The sequence below is a fragment of the Schistocerca americana genome, chromosome X, assembly GCF_021461395.2.
Source record: "Schistocerca americana isolate TAMUIC-IGC-003095 chromosome X, iqSchAmer2.1, whole genome shotgun sequence".
NCBI lineage: Eukaryota > Metazoa > Arthropoda > Insecta > Orthoptera > Acrididae > Schistocerca > Schistocerca americana.
This window is the reverse complement of record NC_060130.1, coordinates 160859109-160880589: the sequence shown is the minus strand read 5'-3', so window position 1 is coordinate 160880589 and position 21481 is coordinate 160859109. Positions and strand designations below refer to the sequence as shown.

General features: G+C 44.8%; 1 pseudogene; it reads left to right on the top strand.

Annotated features, from left to right (window-relative positions):
* The first annotated feature begins 15182 nt into the window (after nucleotides 1-15182).
* LOC124557299 lies at nucleotides 15183-15300 on the top strand (annotated as a pseudogene).
* The last annotated feature ends 6181 nt before the right edge of the window (nucleotides 15301-21481 follow it).

The window sequence follows — 21481 nt, the reverse complement described above, 5'->3', positions numbered from 1 at the left end:
TGCGAGTTTGGTAGCATTGTTCATTGCTTAACACTTTAGAGTTCCGTCAGTAATTGCTTGGTAGATACAGTTCGAAGGACATTGGTAGCATTAAGATTTTCATCTATTTGATTAACATGTGATCGGTAATAATAATAATTATTGTTTTAAGTCACAACTGCTTCCCATTTGTGATATAGCGCCACTAAATAGGCTTCAATGCCATGAGAGGGTAGATGCATTGTTATCGCTCGCAAAGGCTAGATATGCCTCTGTGCGTGGTTTTCCGTACAATTGTATCATGTTTTCATAGTACTAGCAGCTGCCTTATGCCTGAGTTATTCCCGTTTCGTTTGGCACTTTTGCAGCCACCGCAATGTACAATAAAGCAACCCGAACGCTCTTGTAGGATTCTGCTTTTCACATATATCACAAATAATGTTCCGTAAAAGATCTGTGAATCTATCAACATCCCCCCCTAAACATATTGGCAAGCACACAGCGCAACGCTTGTTGCATTCAGAAGTGCAGCAAGTTAACATGGTTCAACATTATGGTAAATTAACGTACATTCGATAAATAATTTATATATTCCACTTTATGTATAATATATACGGTAACCCACGTATATTTGATGTCCTGATGTTGTGCAAATCTTACGCAGAAAATTTCACAAATCCATTCCATTAACTGCCACAGGAAGTTGTAGCTCACGAAACATATCGAGAATGTGACAGGCTAAATTTTATTAAAATGTGATCATGATCGTACACTAAGTTCCTAACTGAATAAAATTTAGCCTGGAAGCGCGTGGCCGCTACGGTCGCAGGTTCGAATTCTGCCTCGGGCATGGATGTGTGTGATGTCCTTAGGTTAGTTAGGTTTGAGTAGTTCTAAGTTCTAGGGGACTGATGACCTTAGAAGTTAAGTCCCATAGTGCTCAGAGCCATTTGAACCATTTTTGAACAAAATTTAAATTATGAGGTCTGACTTTAATTCTTTATTGTTATTTCATTACCCCTCGTCCAATGTAGGCGGGGAGGGGGAGGGGGAACGTGGAATAGCAGTGGTGCAAATAATCCGCTCTTCAACCAGTAGAACTTAACACTAACTTATATGCTAGAAACAAGGAGACACACATACTACGAACTTGAAATAATTAAAAAAGTGACATGACTGGGAGAAATGTAAATATATAATGCTGGTGGCATGAAATGTTTACAAACAGTGATAAAAATGTGGACAGACCGCACATTTGAAACACTTGAGAAATGCTTGGACACTAAACATTAGAAAAAACACTGGAAAAGCAATGAACATGGCAGAAGATACAATGACCACTTTCACTATAACTGGAAAATGACCTGCCTTGGACGGTGCATTGTACATGAAAAGAAGGGTGGGTATAGAGGGAACTAGGGGAGTGGTGGTGATGATGATGGCGAACTGGAAAAGGTGGTGAAAAGACAGAGGTGGCTATGTGGGGCAAGTAGAGAGGGACAATTTTTACTGGGAGCTGTAGATTTGAGATAAAAAGGGGACAGGGACATCAGGGAAGGGGAAAAGGATGAGATGTGGTACGGGGAGATGAGGAGGAGGAAGCCCTTTGGGGGTGGTATCATATGATGGATTTGGAGTTGGCAGGCCGGGTATATGCTGGGGCAGAGTTTGTGATCTGGGAAAGGGAGACAGTTGACATTTCTTTGGGAGAGGATGTGGAGGGTGTGCAGGTGAAGGGTTGGTGGGATGTGTAGGTAGAATTGCGGCAGCACACTAGGATTGTAAAGGAGAGGGGACACAATAGGACTGTTGGAACCGCGTTTACAGACGCTGTAGGTTGTTCAGAGGTGTTCGGTGTGAGTGATGAGAGGTTGGAATTTGATGATTTGGTAAAGGTTCCCTGTGGGGGAAGGAAAACACATGCGGAAAGCGAGGCGGAGGGCATGGTGGTCGAGGATCTGGAGAGATTTGTAGAACTTTGGAGGGGCAGAGATCTATGCAACATCTGCATAGTAAATTATGGAGCAGATCAAGGATTTGTACATGTGAAAGACAGTGGAGGGGCAGAGTCCCCATATTCAGCTGGTTAGTTGTTTTAGTCTATTGCGAGCTTTCTGTTGGATGGTTAATAGGTGAGTTTTCTGTGTTAGTTGTTGGCCGAAGGTTAGTCCAAGGTATTTTATTGTATTAGTTAGCTGGAAGGGACAGCCCACGCCATCCACACCATCCAGCCAGCTATCGCGCCTACGTCACGCAGCCCGGATGTCTACTGGTGCAGACAGCAGGGCATCACAAGCCAGCACAGACAGCGGGACGCCACCACCTGCTGGCAGCCACCCACTAGCGGCCAACAACCCGCCAGACCGCTATTGGAGGGACAAGCAAGTCGCGTGGCACCACAGTCTACGTGCGTGCTGGGCCTAACCAACTCAGCGGGATGCCGAGAGGGACGTGTCCCGCTGACAAAAGGCGAGCTAATCCGATGTCCCGTGCCGGCAGGCGCGTTCCGATGCAGAGGTGAACGGGAAGAGCAGGGCTGCCCTACGTCCCACTAACGCTGAATGGATTTCTACGCCGGGGGTGGGTTGCACGTCAAATTCAACACTGTCACACAAGTCGCTGTGGCTAACTGCTGCCTGACCAGGATGACGCCAAAGGTCCAGCTGTGGACTGTAAGCTGCCCAAAGATGCCAGTTGCTGCGCAGACACCAGATGCGGCGAGACGATAGGGAACGCCAGAGACGTCTGCCGCCACTTCTGCCAAGCCATTCACTGAGTGAGAGGCCATTCCACTCAGGCACAAATTGCTGTTCTTCAGCCCTACCAGTCACAGTTGGTGCGAGTGCATAAGTGACATGTTTTCAATTTGTGTGACGTTTTCAATTGTAAATTTTGTCTCCCCAGGGACCCTTGTGAATGGAGCGATAGGATACCTTTCTGTAATATCATTATGTAATATCTTTTTGTGCTTTTGTATGTATCAATTGAACTGTCCTGATTGTGATGTATCTGTTGTTCTGCACATTTATTAACGCTCTGATTATGTGCCTGTATTTGTTTTCATGTCGTAGAAAATAATACAGAAGTTACACAACTTAGGTAATAAGACAAACATATTACACATGTGCTTTCCTTGTTCACTGAGAATTTGAGAATCTATGTGTTTGATGAATGTGGCCAAATGAGTGATAGAGCAGGGGTAAAACAATGAGCAGAGAACAGTTCATACTCCAGGACATTGTAAATGACTAGAGACGTTAGACATCTCTGACCTCAGGGTATGGTGTGAATGGGTATATTTCTTTGCTGCAAGGTCTTTTAACCGGCTATCAAATGTTTATCAGAAGTCTGTGATGTAGCAATGACCCCTGGGTCTAACATAATTCATACTACTCACAGCAAATTTTTCATGTGCTCTTGCTGGCTTGCAGTTTAATGTGAGTGAATGACCCCTGGAATGAATGAGGTCAAGGTAGGATGTGTTTTAGCCATGGGCCACCCTGATTGGCAAAGTTACCGTTTTCACACATATATATCGGTTATAAGGATGAGATTCTCCTACTACTTTCAGTGATTTCAAAATTATTCAAATGGCTCTGAACACTATGGGACTTAACGTCTGAGGTCATTAGTCCCCTAGACCTTAGAACTATTTAAACCTAAGTAGCCTAAGGACATCACACACACCCATGCCCGAGGCAGGATTCGAACCTGTGACCGTAGCGGTCGCGCGTTCCAGACTGAAGCGCTTAGAACCGCTCGGCCACACCGGCCGGGTTCAATGATTTCCTCTGGTTCGTGTCACACTAGGCAATATTGATGTGAGACACTATCCATGCAGAAATCAACGCCAGGTGGAGGGCAATGAGAGAGGACAAGTTACTCTCTCACCTATTTTTCGTATATGGAAAATTATTAAAGATGTTGTTACAACCTTACACACCTGGAGTGAGACTCTAGAAAGTTAACGCCCTGAGCAGATGTTGATGGAGCCTGGTAGGGCCCTAAAAGCATGAGGTATTTTGATGGTTCTTAGTTCACAGAAACAGCATGTTGGAAGTTGAAAGCAATTGGCAGGGAGCCCATCCCTCAGTAAATCTTACCGGACAGGCCCATAGCTGTACAGGGCAGACAGAGCAGCCCCTAGTTGAGACAGGTCTCCAGCACGACAATGCCACTATATCTGCATTGGCACCAGTCGACGTCTACACAGTGGAGTTGTAAACCAGGCATTGTGTGCAGAGCCACGCGTAATAAAAATTCACAAGTTTTCCTGTTCGCCGATACTGCAAATACGCCTATGACTCACTTCCATCGGCCGCCTCGGTTGTATAAGAAACTATGGGATCTGAGAAACATTTAGAGATAGGATCTTTATTACACCTCATAGCTAGGACTAACATGCTCCAAGGCACAGGCGATTTAAACAAAGATCTTTAAGATTGTACCTGTTTGCTTGTTGCCGCGGGGAGCAACGCGACTTCGGAGGAAAACATCTTCTCCCTCCGCGAAATTTTAAAAAAGCCAGTAATTGGTGGTTTCTTTTTCTCCAGAGGCGCAGGCTTCTTAACTCTTGCGCTGGTTTGACATGAGTTTGTGCTGTCATGTAGGAGGGAAAATTTAGCACCTCTAAAGCCCTGTGATTGGCTCAAGACAGGGTGAAGGCAGTGTAGTTCTTGCACTTTGCGGGAAAACGGAATTTTTTTATCTGGAGAGGTGCGAGGCACTCTGGTTCTTGACATTGGTCTGGAAAAGGACTTCTGGTCGACGCTCTGGCAAGTGTGGATGGTACTTGGGACCTGTCCTGAGACTGACTTCACTTGCGTGTAGTTCGGACTGGGGAGCCTGTGGTGAAGTTCTTACTGTACCCACAGTGTGACTTCAAACATCTCGGACTATTCGTTTGCTGAGGGCACACTTATTCGTTTTTGGTTTACCAGTCGTGACGTTTGGTATCATTGTGCACTCTGTCATGTAAGTGAGCCAAATTGGTCCTTGGTACGACCAGTGAACGAGTGTGTCACACACTGAAATCTATCGTGATTTCAGGCCTCTAGTAGAGAGTAAATTGCGATCTGTCTCCCTGATCGCTAGACCGTGAGATTTTGCATTTATTTCGTGGCCGCGATAGATTCACAGGTGCCGCCTCACGCGTCGCCTCCGCCGCACACATCTCGCCAGCTGCAAGTTACATCGCCGCATGAACAAAACAGGCCGGCCAGAGTGGCCGAGCGGTTCTAGGCGCTACAGTCTGGAACCGTGCGACCGCTACGGTCGCAGGTTCGAATCCTGCCTCTGGCATGGTTGTGTGTGTGTGTTGTCCTTAGGTTAGTTAGGTTTAAGTAGTTCTAAGTTCTAGGGGACCGATGACCTCAGAAGTTAAGTCCCATAGTGCTCAGAGCCATTTGAACCATGAAGAAAACAGGATAACGTACTGCTGCTCCTGCCTTCTCAGGGATTACAGATCTCAATCGCCACTTGCTCTCAGCTGCACCTACATTAACTTCTGTTCATATGGCTCTGAGCACTATGGGACTCAACTGCTGAGGTCATTAGTCCCCTAGAACTTAGAACTAGTTAAACCTAACTAACCTAAGGACATCACAAACATCCATGCCCGAAGCAGGATTCGAACCTGCGACCGTAGCGGTCTTGCTGTTCCAGACTGCAGCGCCTTTAACCGCACGGCCACTTCGGCCGGCATTAACTTCTGTAGATTTGAGCAATCAAAGTCTGCTCAGCGTCAGATCAATTCAGATTGTGTTATCCACATTTTTAGGGCCAGAGTACTTGACTCACGTCTGCCACCCAGGATCCTTGTCCATTGTGGTCCTAAACCACCTGTTAGTTGTTCGCGATATTCAATTATAACTTGTGTAGCATAATTTAGGTCTGCCTTTCTTTTGGGAAAATAAATGTTGTCAGTAAACTAGATTTTCCATACATTCCCAATAATACACTCCTGGAAATGGAAAAAAGAACACATTGACACCGGTGTGTCAGACCCACCATACTTGCTCCGGACACTGCGAGAGGACTGTACAAGCAATGATCACACGCACGGCACAGCGGACACACCAGGAACCGCGGTGTTGGCCGTCGAATGGCGCTAGCTGCGCAGCATTTGTGCACCGCCACCGTCAGTGTCAGCCAGTTTGCCGTGGCATACGGAGCTCCATCGCAGTCTTTAACACTGGTAGCATGCCGCGACAGCGTGGACGTGAACCGTATGTGCAGTTGACGGACTTTGAGCGAGGGCGTATAGTGGGCATGCGGGAGGCCGGGTGGACGTATCGCCGAATTGCTCAACACGTGGGGCGTGAGGTCTCCACAGTACATCGATGTTGTCGCCAGTGGTCGGCGGAAGGTGCACGTGCCCGTCGACCTGGGACCGGACCGCAGCGACGCACGGATGCACGCCAAGACCGTAGGATCCTACACAGTGCCGTAGGGGACCGCACCGCCACTTCCCAGCAAATTAGGGACACTGTTGCTCCTGGGGTATCGGCGAGGACCATTCGCAACCGTCTCCATGAAGCTGGGCTACGGTCCCGCACACCGTTAGGCCGTCTTCCGCTCACGCCCCAACATCGTGCAGCCCGCCTCCAGTGGTGTCGCGACAGGCGTGAATGGAGGGACGAATGGAGACGTGTCGTCTTCAGCGATGAGAGTCGCTTCTGCCTTGGTGCCAATGATGGTCGTATGCGTGTTTGGCGCCGTGCAGGTGAGCGCCACAATCAGGCCTGCGTACGACCGAGGCACACAGGGCCAACACCCAGCATCATGGTGTGGGGAGCGATCTCCTACACTGGCCGTACACCACTGGTGATCGTCGAAGGGACACTGAATAGTGCACGGTACATCCAAACCGTCATCGAACCCATCGTTCTACCATTCCTAGACCGGCAAGGGAACTTGCTGTTCCAACAGGACGATGCACGTCCGCATGTATCCCGTGCCACCCAACGTGCTCTAGAAGGTGTAAGTCAACTACCCTGGCCAGCAAGATCTCCGGATCTGTTCCCCATTGAGCATGTTTGGGACTGGATGAAGCGTCGTCTCACGCGGTCTGCACGTCCAGCACGAACGCTGGTCCAACTGAGGCGCCAGGTGGAAATGGCATGGCAAGCCGTTCCACAGGACTACATCCAGCATCTCTACGATCGTCTCCATGGGAGAATAGCAGCCTGCATTGCTGCGAAAGGTGGATATACACTGTACTAGTGCCGACATTGTGCATGCTCTGTTGCCTGTGTCTATGTGCCTGTGGTTCTGTCAGTGTGATCATGTGATGTATCTGACCCCAGGAATGTGTCAATAAAGTTTCCCCTTCCTGGGACAATGAATTCACGGTGTTCTTATTTCAATTTCCAGGAGTGTATTTATATTTACAGCGTTGCCTTTCAACGCCCTCTTCTAGGCGAGTATCACAGTGCACAAACGCAACTTTTAAATATCGATTTGCAGCTGCATTATGCATTGAATGTTCATGCCATTCATCTTCCGCAGTAGCCTAGAAATAGGGCGTCATCTTCTTTTTTGCAGTAAAAATGTAATTTTTATGATTTTTTAAAAATTCGCACTTACACTATTCGTTCTTGTTCCTTTAGCAAGGTCTCACCCCCACGCAAGTTAACTACGGAATCAGGCCGGTCTCTGCGTCTGCAGATCGAAGCATCCCGGTGCAACGCGCTTCTGGGTATCTTACCCGATTGCAGGCAGAAGGGATTCCGTAGATCACGACAGGTGCACATTTCCAGGAAAACTTTATGCGTTTGGTCCATTACTTCTCGATAATATTAAATAAAATATTGGCTGTAATAATAAAAATTAGTCGAATACCATTGGAAATTCAATAAAATTTCGTGCAAATGCATGTGTTTTTTATTCTGTTACTTTCGAATATACATATCAAACCATATGACCAGTGTTGAAAAAACGCACATTTAAGAAAAGAAAACATAAAGATAAGTGTGACTCGATCCAGTTATTCATCGGTTACGGAAGGCAAAAGCTAAACACTTGACCAAAGCCATCTCGTGTTCACGGTCGCAAAGCATCGGTATACGTTCGACGCGTAAATCTTCTCTTGCGATTTTCTCGAATGTAGTACGCCTTACTACACTACTGTCCATTTAAATTGCTACACCAAGAAGAAATGCAGATGATAAACGGGTATTCATTGGACAAATATATTATACTAGAACTGACATGTGATAACATTTTCACGCAATTTGGGTGCACAGATCCTGAGAAATCAGTACCCAGACCAACCACCTCTGCCCGTAATAACGGCCTTGATACGCCTGGGCATTGACTCAAACAGAGCTTGGATGGTGTGTACAGGTACAGCTGCCCATGCAGCTTCAACACGATACCACAGTTCACCAAGAGTAGTGACTGGCGTATTGTGAAGAGCCAGTTGCTCGGCCACCATTGACCAGTCGTTTTCAGTTGGTGAGAGATCTGGAGAATGTGCTGGCCAGGGCAGCAGTCGAACATTTTCTGTATCCATAAAGGCCCGTACAGGATCTGCAACATGCGGTCGTGCATTATCCTGTTGAAATGGGTTTCTCAGGGATCGAATGAAGGGTAAAGCCACAGGTCGTAACACATCTGAAATGTAACGTCCACTGTTCAAAGTGCCGCCAATGCGAACAAGAGGTGACCGAGACGTGTAACCAATGGCACCCCATACCAACACGCTGGGTGATACGCCAGTATGGCGATGACGAATACACACTTCCAATGTGCGTTCACCGCGATGTCGCCAAACACGGATGCGACCATCATGATGCTGTAAACAGAACCTAGATTCATCCGAAAGAATGACGTTTTGCCATTCGTGCACCCAGGTTCGTCTTTGAGTAAACTATCGCAGGCGCTCATGTCTGCGATGCAGCGTGAAGGGAAACTGCAGCCATGGTCTCCGAGCTGATACTCCATTCTGCTGGAAACGTCGTCGAACTATTCGCGCAGATGGTTGTTGTCTTGCAAACGTCCCCATCTGTTGACTCAGGGATCGAGACGTGGCTGCACGGTCCGTTACAGCCATGCGGATAAGATGCCTGTCATCCCGATTTCTAGCGATACGAGGCCGTTGGGATCCAGGACGGCGTTCCGTATTACCCTCCTGAACCCACCGATTCCATATTCTGCTAACAGTCATTGGATCTCGACCATCGCGAGCAGCAATGTTGCGATACGATAAACCGCAATTGAGATAGGCTACAATCCGACCTTTATCAAGGTCGGAAACGTGTTGGTACGCATTTATCCTCCTTACACGAGGCATCACAACAACGTTTCACTAGGCAACGCCGGTCAACTGCTGTTTGTGTATGAGAAATCGGTTGGAAACTTTCCTCATGTCAGCACGTTGTAGGTGTCGCCACCGGCGCCAACCTTGTGTGAATGCTCAGAAAAGCTAATCATTTGCATATCACAGCGTCTTCTTCCTGTCGGTTAAATTTCGCGTTGTAGCACGTCATCATCGTGGTGTAGCAATTTTAATGGTGAGTAGTGTACTTGCACATTATGTTGTCCTAATGGACTACTAAAAGTGTACACAATTTAAAGTAAATCCGTGATCCGAACGCTGTGGCCTCCCCTTGTAAGAAGCCTTAATGTTCAGCAAATTGAGGGGAGTCACTTGGAACTAGCGAAATCTGGGAGTTGGTCGCGCAGTCTCGTGGAGAATAGAAGGCAGGTCCAGCGGCACCTGGACGCTGGCTGTTATCGGAATTTCTGAATTTCATAGACTGATGTGAGTGAACAGGCTTTCGCAGCCACACTCAGATACCCTAAAGGTGTTCTGGGTGTAGAGCCACCGGGAAGACTACTTTAACCGAGACCTAACCATCGGTGGCAGCTATTTTTATTAACATTACGCGGTTCTACACCAATTAAACGTTTCTATCAGGTGTCCATAGTTGAAGTTTTATCATTTTAGCGCAGGCGTAAGTGATTTTTACCGTAAGAGTTGTGCCATAATAAAAGCAGATAGGCATTTGTGACGATGATTTACTCGGCGACAGTTTTGCGTTGTATCAGAAAGCTATTGGGTAGCTGGACGATGTGCTGGTCGAGGAAAGGGTTTGACAACGTTTATTAAAGGGTGAATAAAACGTATTTTTTTGCAGGGATATTGGACTGTTTGATTTTGGTATGACTTTCTGAACTTCACTTCTTTAAACTGCTATGCCGAAAATTTTCTTTGCCGAAGTTGCCAAAAATTTCGTGAAGTTTTAACTATGATTATCAGCACTGTATCGTCCCAGTTTAGTGGTGGGATCTTGGAAGTTTATCGAGCGCAAATGCATTACTACAGGGAAATGGCCAGTTTTGTCAGACGTGTGACTTTTTAACTGCTGCAGACAGTTGATCTGGGTCCGCCATTTAACAGTTCCTTGGCCAACAGGGGCGCAATAACATCACGTAGGGGGATCGAGTGTGTCTCATGAATCTGCGGTGCGAGGGCTACAACACGAACGTGCTCTCTTGATTCTTAGAAATTAAGAAAAGGTGAAGTGGAATGTTAAAACTTTCCATATTTGATGTTACGTAGGATCAAATTTAGGGGTGGGGGTGGGGGGGGGGGACGCATTTCACGAACAGGAATATTTTTAGTCCCGAAACGATCCGTACCTCATATCATAATCGTGCTGGAGGTGTCTGTTTAAGCAACGTGGGGATTAGTAATAACATCATTCTACGTCTATGCGATTATACGATTTATGGTTCACAGTGAGAGCTTTATAGAATGTAACACCAAAATGTTTTATACATAGGAATGATCATTCATGTATGTTATTTCTCAAGTCAACATCCATTCTCATCACTTACTAATCGTACAGGGATGAATGAGGAGGTATCGTTAGAAGGATTTTTTTAAACGGGTTCTGACATTTGATACCGATTTTGCGCTGAAATCTAGTATTTGTGGAAAATTTTAACGTAAAAGAGAATTTCAACTATCCTAAGCAAAAAGACACCTCACGGATAACAAGCTTCATACCTATATTTTAACGAAGTTAACTTATTAATCAAGAATAAGAGACTCCCTTTTCATATATTTGCTTTTAAGTATTTATTAACTGGATAATTTGTATATTGCATTGGCATAGATAATAACGGTGACCACTGCGGTAGTCCATTATCTCTACCCGTCCTACTAGATGACTTTTCTAAACGAGTATACTTTCCGAAACGACAAACATATTTCTCATTGAGGCCTTCAGTTGTGATTTACTTATTGCCTCCTGCTTAACGTGCTTACATAAAGTACTAAGTGCAGTTAAAATCTCAAAATACAGATAGAGGGTATTGCAGCCTAAGTGGTATACAAGGTAAGAAGCGAACACTACGTTCTAACTTATACGTTTCGCATTTATTTACTTCTTTGTATTTTATATTCGCGTTTCTTATTAGACCTTTCTTCAACAACAGGTAAATGAAAATATTACTGTCGAAAGTTAGAAATTACAAGCAACTGATGGCCGTCAAATATTGCCACGAGCAGTGAATTAGATTTTCTTACTTCATTTACACTACTGGCCATTAAAATTGCTACACCACGAAGATGAGCTACAGCAGTTGACCGGCGTTGCCTGGTGAAACGTTGATGTGATGCCTCGTGTAAGGAGGTGTACCATCACGTTTCCGACTTTGATAAAGGTCGGATTGTAGATTATCGCGATTGCGGTTTATCGTATCGCGACATTGCTGCTCGCGTTGGTCGAGATCCAATGACTGTTAGCAGAATATGGAAACGGTGGGTTCAGGAGGGTAATACGGAACACCGTACTGGATCCCAACGGCCTCGTATCACTAGCAATCGAGATGACAGGCATCTTATCCGCATGGCTGTAACGGATCGTGCAGCCACGTCTCGATCCCTGAGTCAACAGATGGGGACGTTTGCAAGACAACAACCATCTGCACGAACAGTTCGACGACGTTTGCAACAGAATGGACTATCAGCTCGGAGACCATGGCTGCAGTTACCCTTGACGCTGCATCGCAGACATGAGCGCCTGCGATAGTGTACTCAAAGACGAACCTGGGTGCACGAATGGCAAAACGTCATTTTTTCGGATGAATCGAGGTTCTGTTTACAGCATCATGATGGTCGCATCCGTGTTTGGTGACATAGCGGTGAACGCACATTGGAAGCGTGTATTCGTCATCGTCATACTGGCGTATTACCCGGCGTGATGGTATGGGGTGCCATTGGTTACACGGCTCGGGCACCTCTTGTTCGCATTGACGGCACTTTGAACAGTGGACGTTACATTTCAGATGTATTACGATCCGTGGCTCTACCCTTCATTCGATCCCTGCGAAACCCTACATTTCAGCAGGATAATGCACGACCGCATGTTGCAGGTTCTGTACGGGTCTTTCTGGATACAGAAAATGTTCGGCTGCTGCCCTGGCCAGCGCATTCTCCAGATGTCTCACCAACTGAAAACGTCTGGTCAATGGTGGTCGAGCAACTGGCTCGTCGCAATACGCCAGTCACTACTCTTGGTGAACTGTAGTATCGTGTTGAAGCTGCATGGGCAGCTGTACCTGTACATGCCATCCATGCTGTGTTTGACTCAATGCCCAGGCGTATCAAGGCCGTTATTACGGGCAGAGGTGGTTGTTCTGGGTACTGATTGCTTAGGATCTATGCACCCAAATTGCGTGAAAATGTTATCACATGTCAATTCTAGTATAATACATTTGTCCAATGAATACCCGTTTATCATCTGGATTTCTTCTTGGTGAAGCAATTTTAATGGCCAGTAGTGTAAGTAACGTGTCGATATGTCCAGCGATACAGAAAAAGTATTTTCTAGACAAGGAATGTGTGCCGTCCGTACCCGAGTAAACTTATAATGTCTTCTCGTTTCTGTGACAGGCAATGTAGGTATCCAGAAAGCTTGCCGCGGTAAATTAAGTACTCCGCTCGTATGATATAAACCAAAATCGGTAGAAGTCACATGACGACGAGGCTCGCATGAGATTGGCTGCTCTCTGATGTAACTTGCGGAGGGGCGTTCAACAAGTAATGCAACACATGTTTTTTTTTCTGAAATCAGGTTAGTTTTATTCAAGATTCCAATACACCATATTATTCCCCACTCTTTTGGCTGCAGAACGTTATTTTTCAACATAATCTCCGTTCAATGCGACGTCTTTACGCCACCTTACTGCGAAGGCCCGTATGCCAACATGATACCATTCTACTTATCGCCGTCGGAGCCAACGTCGTACTGCGTCAGTAACCTCCTCATCATACACGCAGTACTTCCTGGCATTGCGTTGTCATGGAGAAGAAGAAGTTCATTAGCATTTTTGTGGCGATGAACACACGAAGTCGTTTCTTCAATTTCCTGAGGGTAGCACAATATGATTCAAGAGTTGATAATTCCAGCACGAGGTAGGATATCAAGCAGAATAGCCCCTTCAGAGTCCCAGAAGACCGTCGCCATGATTTTATTGGCTGAGGATTCGTCTTTGAACTTTTTCTTCAGAGGAGAAATGGCGTAGTGTCACTCCATGGACTGCCGCTTTGTTTCCGGTTCGAAGTGATGAACCCATGCTTCATCGCCCGTGACGATGTTCGGCAAAAATTGTCACCATCAGCCTTCTAACGCGCAGGCAGTACCACACAGAATGTCCTTCGTTGCTCTTTACTGTATCCTGTTACGCGGTGAAGACACGTCTTTGAATACCGCAACTGGTGTATGAATGAGTCAGCACTACCAACAGGGACGTCCTGTTGTGAATTGTTTGATTGCGATCCCTCGATCATCTCTAGTGAGAGTATCCGCACGTTCCAACATTGCAAGAGTAAGAACTGTGTGCTGTCAGACGGCATGCGGGAGATTGGACAGGATTGCGCGAGCTTGATACAATGATGACAGACGCCTCGCCCAACGATTCACCGTCCTTTTGTCCAGTGCCACGTCTCCGTAGATATATTGCAAGCGTCTATGAATATCTGCGATGCTCTGGTTTTCTGCCAAAAGAAACTGAACAAGGCTCTGCTTGGAACGCACCTCCATTATGGAGGCCATTTTGAAGGGTACTTACAGCGCCACCACCTTTCGGAATTTCATGAAACTATTTGCTGTACACTCTGAATGTACACTATCCCAGTACGACACGCGTTTGACAGCTGAAGACTTCGCAAATATTGAAACGTTCTGTTTCTTCTGTCATAGAAGCTTCCGTGGCGTCGCACGAAGTCACAGTCCACGCACTCTTCGCTACGTTACGCGAGCGGGATTGATGACGCGGCGTATTGCTCCGTGAATTAAATCAGAAAAGTTTTTGAAGGACCCGAATTAATTGTCTACTATGTCAAATTATCCAATCAGATTAACTTCCCTTTGACTGGCGAGACAGGGCTATTCTTCATCAACTCCACAGTCTGTAATAGGTTAATTAGTTTCATGTTGAATGGATGATTTTGCACGATAAATCGTAATGATGTGGAACGAGTCATTTTATATTCACAACGCAACTTAATTTGTAAATTTGCCTACATGATGAACATTTATAAGAATATTTTTTAAGTATACAGATTTGAGCTAGTAATTTCTACCCACCATCTTTTACACACTATAAGAATAAAAATTCTTCTGCGGAATAGGAGCCATGAAGACGAAATTTTTTCAGTTTGTTTTCAAATTTTACTTTGTTGTCTGTCAGACATTGTGTATCACTGAGTAACTGATCAAAAATATTAGTTGCAGCATTGTGCACTCCTTTTCTGATAAAAACAAGCTTAACGTCGAGGAACGAATGTCATTTTTCCTTCTGGTATTGTAATGACGTACATCATTGTTCCTTTTGAACTGTAGTGGATTACTTACAACAATCTTCATGAGGCAGTTGTTAGAATGCCCAACTCCTTAAACGGATGTATTCAAGACGATCGTGTGTGAGCAGGACATTATATTCTTACGTCAAGTTTTTGAACAATCAAGACTTTATTTCTTAAGGATGAGGTATTGTTTGTGACATTATTGAATGAAAATATGCTAGATATATCAACTTACTGATTTCCTTCTTCCCAATTTTTTCAATGGTTATACGTGCAAATGTGGCTGAACTAACTTGTTTTGACAATTTCAAAGTGTGCTTTTTCCAGTTTAGATTGTCGTCAATATGGATACGTAAGAGTTGTGAAGTTTTTACCCCGTCTCGGCAACGGCCTTGCCGCAGTGGATACATCGGTTCCCGTCAGATCACCGAAGTTAAGCCCTGTCAGGCGTGGCCGGCACTTGGATGGGTGACCATCCGGGCCGCCATGTGCTGTTGCCATTTTTCGGGGTGCACTCAGCTTCGTGATGCTAATTGAGGAGCTACTCGACCGAATAGTAGCGGCTCCGGTCAAAGAAAACCATCGTAACGACCGGGAGAGCGGTGTGCTGACCACACGCCCCTCCTATCCGCATCGTCAGCTGAGGATGACACGGCGGTCGGATGGTCCCGATGGGCCACTTGTGGCCTGATGACGGAGTGCTTTATTAGTTACTCAACATGTGTTACACTTACCGTTGGTATAGTACCCCTAGATGTGCAGAAAGGAATATGTTGTGTCTTTTTAAAACTGAGGATGAAACCATTCGCAGAAAACGAGCCAATGATACTTTTAAAAACAATGTGTACCATTTCTTCTGTTTCTTTATGTATGCTTGGATTGATTACAGCTCTAGTGTCATCCGCAAAAAGAAATATTTCTGCTTGTTGTATATCGGACGGAACGTCGTTTGCATATATGAAGAACAAACGTAGGCCTACATTTGAACATTGGGCAATCCCATATTTTATTTCTCCCCAGTCAGAATTACGTTCCCGGACTATATTGGTTGGTTGAATTACTGAGTACAACTTGTGATTGATATAACGTTATGCATTGGTTGGCTGTACCGTCAGTCCCATTTAACTTCAATTTATCTAGAATAATAGTGTGTTTCACACAGTCAAATGCCTTAGAGAGATTGCAGAAAATACCAGCTCGCGCTATTTTGTTGTTTAATACTTGTAAAATTTGGTGAGTGAACATGTAAATTGTATTCTCAGTAGAGTAACTCTTCTGAAACCAAAACTGTGATTTGCTGAGGATCTTACTGCTGCTATGATGAGATTCTGTTCCAGAATACATCACCTCAGTTATAAGCGCTGTTGCTACCCAACTATTTTCAGTAAGATTCCTAGATCCGACAGCTAGATTGAAAATATTCACCGCTAACAGTTCAATAAATCACCTGCAATTAGCTATTAGCAATTGCTGTTGATATGTATCCTAACAACAAGATGGGAGCACAATTCACTGTCAACAGGGGAACGGTCCCTCAAACAAATCACACTCAGATTTGCACGTAAAACAGTGAAATTTGTTGACGAGAAATAATCCCAGCCGGGTGTATCGAGTTAACTAAAACCTAAAACCCCCCAAACAGCTATTGGCTCCACGGAAGGCACTAAAATCTCTCTTTTTACCAACTCAGTACTCACTATTACGCAGCACTCCCCGAGAGAAACAAAAACGGTGTCTTAGTGGAGATCGACGCCCGCGCGCTTGGGATTTTCTGTCTTCTGCATTGCATTCAGTCACTTGGTTGATCACAAAGGATTGTGCGACACGAGAAAATACGTAACGTGAAACAACACCTCCGTCCCAGAGGGCACACGATTTCTCTGCCGGCCGAAAGCCATGATTGTACGAGCTCCTCACCATTTCACGAAAATGTTTCAAGTATAGACTTTCAGCCAATCAGAAAAATAGAGCGAAAAGTATGCATCGTTATTGGCCATTTCCCTGCGATTGATTACAGCACTTCTTTTATCTGATGACTCCTGGCAGGGCATTAACAGCTCAATAAATCAACTTCAGCTGCTTATCAGCAATTGCTGTTAACATGTATCCTAACAACTAGACAAGAGCATAGTTCAGTGGCCGGCCGGGGTGGCCGAGCGTTTCTAGGCGCTACAGTCTGGAACCGCGCGACCGCTACGGTCGCAGGTTCGAATCCTGCCTCGGGCATGGATGTGTGTGATGTCCTTAGGTTAGTTAGGTTTAAGTAGTTCTAAGTTCTAGGGGACTGATGACCTCAGAAGTTATGTCCCATAATGCTCAGAGCCACTCAACTGCATTCGCTGCCATGAGGAAAGCTGTCGCCAAGCCTGCATTGTAGATTCCGGCCTACCCATATAGAAGGATTAGCGAAAGCTCATCAGCTCCCGGTTGAGGAAAAAACCCCTTCCCTCTGTGAACAGGATATTGCCTGGAGCTACTACAAAGGCGAACAAGCTGTAGTGGCCGTCATGAAAATAGGAACCTCGGGTTATATGACCTCCCTCCAGCATTGCCAGTTAATGATAATTTCAGATGTTAGTAAAAATTCTGCAAAAAATATTAGACATCTCCATTTTTAGTGTAGAATATGGTGGAGTACTTTCCAAACAAAAATCCTTGCCAGCTGCTACGAAAAAAAATAATAACTAGCATTACAAGAAGTATTGAGGAAAAATATTTTTTTTTTACTTCAGCTTGTGGAAAAAAGCAGAACCTTTGACATATTTGGACCGAAAATAATTAACGAACATTCTGAGATGTTGAAGATGCATATGATATCTATTTTATCTTGAAAACATATAAGTATTCCGAGATGAAAAATTAAATACCGTAAGAGGTGTGAAACTCTTCCGCTTGTGTAACAAAAACTGTCGTTGCTGAAAAATTTGCATTCCGTTGCACTTTGTAGAAACTCTCAGAGAGAAAGTTGTTAAGAAAACTATGACATTAATTTTGGTAACATCTCAGACATCGTTATTGCATTTTATTGACAAGAGACTGAGTGCGTATGAGTGCACGAGTACTTGTATGCCGCCTCCAGGATTTTAGTTCCGTGACACCTCGTCACAAAACGACGGAGAATATTCCCCACCTCTAGAAGTTTTTCATTTGCAGTTCACCCAAATCGCCGATATACGCTATACAAAATTAACTGTAGGTGCTTCCAGGCCTACATGCCCGTTGAAGTGGAACAAAATATATTCTTGCGTGTGGTTTTATGAAACCCAAGTTTTATCGAAGTATACTACAGGACTATTGTCCTCATCAAACAGTGAGTGTATTTCACACAAAACTTCGTTCTTGCTGCTGCAATGTGTCTGCGTTCCATTAATATTTTTCATCCGTCATTATACTTTCGGAATCAAAATCCGAGTGAGCGGAGATCTCTGAACCAGATTAATTAATTTTTTCATGGAGATCATTCTGTATTTTTCTAGCCGTAGTGTCGAAGTATATTTCTACGCACTAACGTTTGTCAATATCGATGAATTTTCATATATATCCGTTATTTGGTGAATCAAAACACGCGCTCACATGTAGAGAGGCTACCGATGTTATAGCACTGCTAATACGGAATACAGTCGATCCCGGAATACGACAAGATTTTGCTACCATTTTATGAACTTGTGCAAGACTTATATTATTCCTGGTTTCTTCACTGTTGGTCAGATCATTAAAAAATCTTCATTAACCTCGGTACGACAACTTTGTAGCACTACATGTAGGCCCTTCCTCCTGCATCTCCCTCCTTACCGAATATGACAATGCACTGTTTTATGGAAGACTGCAACCACAGAAGTACACCCGGCATCACACAGAAACACAGCATTTGATGACGCTGACTTACTACCTGTTAACAGAGTACCTGCCGCAACACAGCAATGAGGCGGGCGAATCATAGCGCTTAGCGCCTGCGGACTGCAGGGAACGAGTGTGACCTTGAGGTGTCTATTTTCATGACGGCCATTCTAGCACAAATGATACTTTACAATATGGATTTGTGCAATGATCGGAGTAGTGTTCTGCCCGTCAGCGCAGAATGATACCTTCATTTTTCGACGAAGATCAACAAAAAATATTTGATACAGTTCTCAGATTCGAGCAGATTCTAGCAGGCACCACTTCATAAACTGGGTGAGGCTTTGTGTCAGGAGGTTGATCATTTCTCCCGTGCTGCACATTCCGGTGGTTCAAGCTTCCAACTCATTATATACGGAAGTATTTTCACGTATGAATATCTGGATTGGCGGAAGAAACTCTTCGAAATCACGCTATCGACCATATTTTCGGTTTCCCAAGGCGATGCCATAGCTGACGAAAAATGTGAAGATATGCATCGAGTGTGGCGAGAATCTAACTTCCTAGATTTGGGTGCATCGAACAATGCGATTGGATTAACATCTGATACAATGTTCTGTAGCAAAAATTTTGTGCTGAGAAGATTAACTGGTGTCGATGTGTTATTTTTTGTGGGAGATTCCGTTGTGGACTTTGCCATTACGTCTATAGATATGCTAAGGCGAATAGTTGTGGAATAAAAGGAACATTTAACCCACTGATCTATGACTATTAAATCCTGCACTTGGATGTGAATAACTTATATATTTCATGCAAGTATCTCTGCCTATTAAAGTAGCTCTAAGGTTGTTGACCAGACGCACGGAATTATAGCCTAAATCCAAAATAACACCACAGTGTTCCTTGAAGTGCCAAAATTTGAATTTTCTGTTCTTTTAATGTACCTCCCTATTTAGGAAGTATACCTGGTTACAAAAGTGTATGTATATTAAGTGTTGCAAAAAATGTATTTGTTTTTGTTTTAAGTTGGCCAGAGGACTCCGACTTCCTCTGTTGAATAACATTGCATTTTAACCTGGCCGCCCCAGAATCCGAAATACCAGTTGCGCCTGTAATACTGGCGGTCCGTTGACCACCTGGGGGCAATATTGTGATTACCAAAATACTGCATGATGATTGTACCTGGAATCAGGTGGGGTTGAGTAGACTTGAGTAAACTCAGAGTGTTAAGACTGGAAGGGTTAGTTCCAGAATATAAATTTCACAGGGGAACAGACACTGACCACTTTGCCGCTTGCTACAAGACAGACGCAGAGTAGATTTTATTTTATTTTGCTTTGGTCCGGGACTGCTTATTCTGTATTCGCAGCTGTCCATCATATCTGGTGGAACCTTCACTATTCGCCACCTGTGACCCGTCCAATACCCTAAGCAAGGTCGGCTTCTTAGACTTTTAGTTACAAATTTTTGAAGCCTGAAGTTCCCACTATTTTCATAATCAGTCTTCGACTTAATGCATTACTTCATACATTCTCTTCTTTAAGTAGTTGCGCATCATTAATTCCTTTTCCGAACATTGCCATTTAACGACGGTAAATTTCTTGTAATCTCTCAGCCTTCAACTTTGTCGCAGTCGGAGTCTGCCGTTCATTTATTATCGCCGGATAATCGTTTGTAATATTTACAAACAAAAAATTGAGTCTTCTTCGAGGGTTGGAACTTGAACAGTGGCACTTATTTACTCACAACCGATACAAAAGAGTTACATGTTTGCACCTTTTACTGTCCTTCAGAGTAGTCACCAGCGTTTTGTAGAACCCGTTGCCAGCAATGTGGAAGGCGTAGTATACCGTTAGCAGAGCCTAATCTGTCGATGGTACGAATGGAGCGGTCTACTGCCTGTCGAATCTCTGGAACAGTTCTGAAGCGAATACCGGGGAGTGGTTCCTTCATCTTCGAAATCAAATCAAAATCACAAGGACTTAAGTCCGGGGAGTATGGTGGATGGTACAGTACGTCCCAGTCTCATCGAGCGAACAGAGCAGCCACAGCTTGCGCTGTATGCGCCCGCGCAAAATGATGGGTGGGTTGCGCAGAAAGTGTCGCCGCTTCTTTCTCAAAGCTGGTCGCAAGTGATGCTCCAAAAACGAACAGTAATACTGTGCACTGACGGTCTGCCGTGGAGGAACGTAATGCGTTAGGATAACACCATCAGAGTCGTACACGAGAATCACCATAACTTTCACCATACTGGGGCTCTGAAGCATCACCTGCGACCAGCTTCGCGAAAGAAGCGGCGACACTTTCTGCGCAACCCACCCATCATTTTGCACGACAATGCGCGGGCGCATACAGCGCAAGCTGTGGCTGCTCTGTTCGGTCGATGGGACTGGGACGTACTGTACCATCCATCATATTCCCGGAATTAAGTCCTTGTGATTTTGATTCGATTCCGAAGATGAAGGAACCACTCCGTGGCATTCGCTTCAGAACTGTTCCAGAGATTCGACAGGCAGTAGACCGCACCATCAACAGAACAGGCTCGCTAACGGTATACTACGCCTTCCACGTCGCTGGCAGCGTGTTCTACAAAACGCTGGTGACTACTTTGAAGGACAGTAACAGATGCAAATATGTCACTCTTTTCTATCGGTTGAGAATAAATAGTTGCCACTATTTAAGTTCCAACCCTTATATATCAGCTAACCAATAATACAACAAGCACTTTTCAAAGGAACACTCACACGCTCTTCGGCACACAAATCCAAACAAATTACAAACTGACAACCAAAGATGTTAGATTTTTACCTCCTTGCTGCGAACTTAAGGGCTTTCACACGCTCA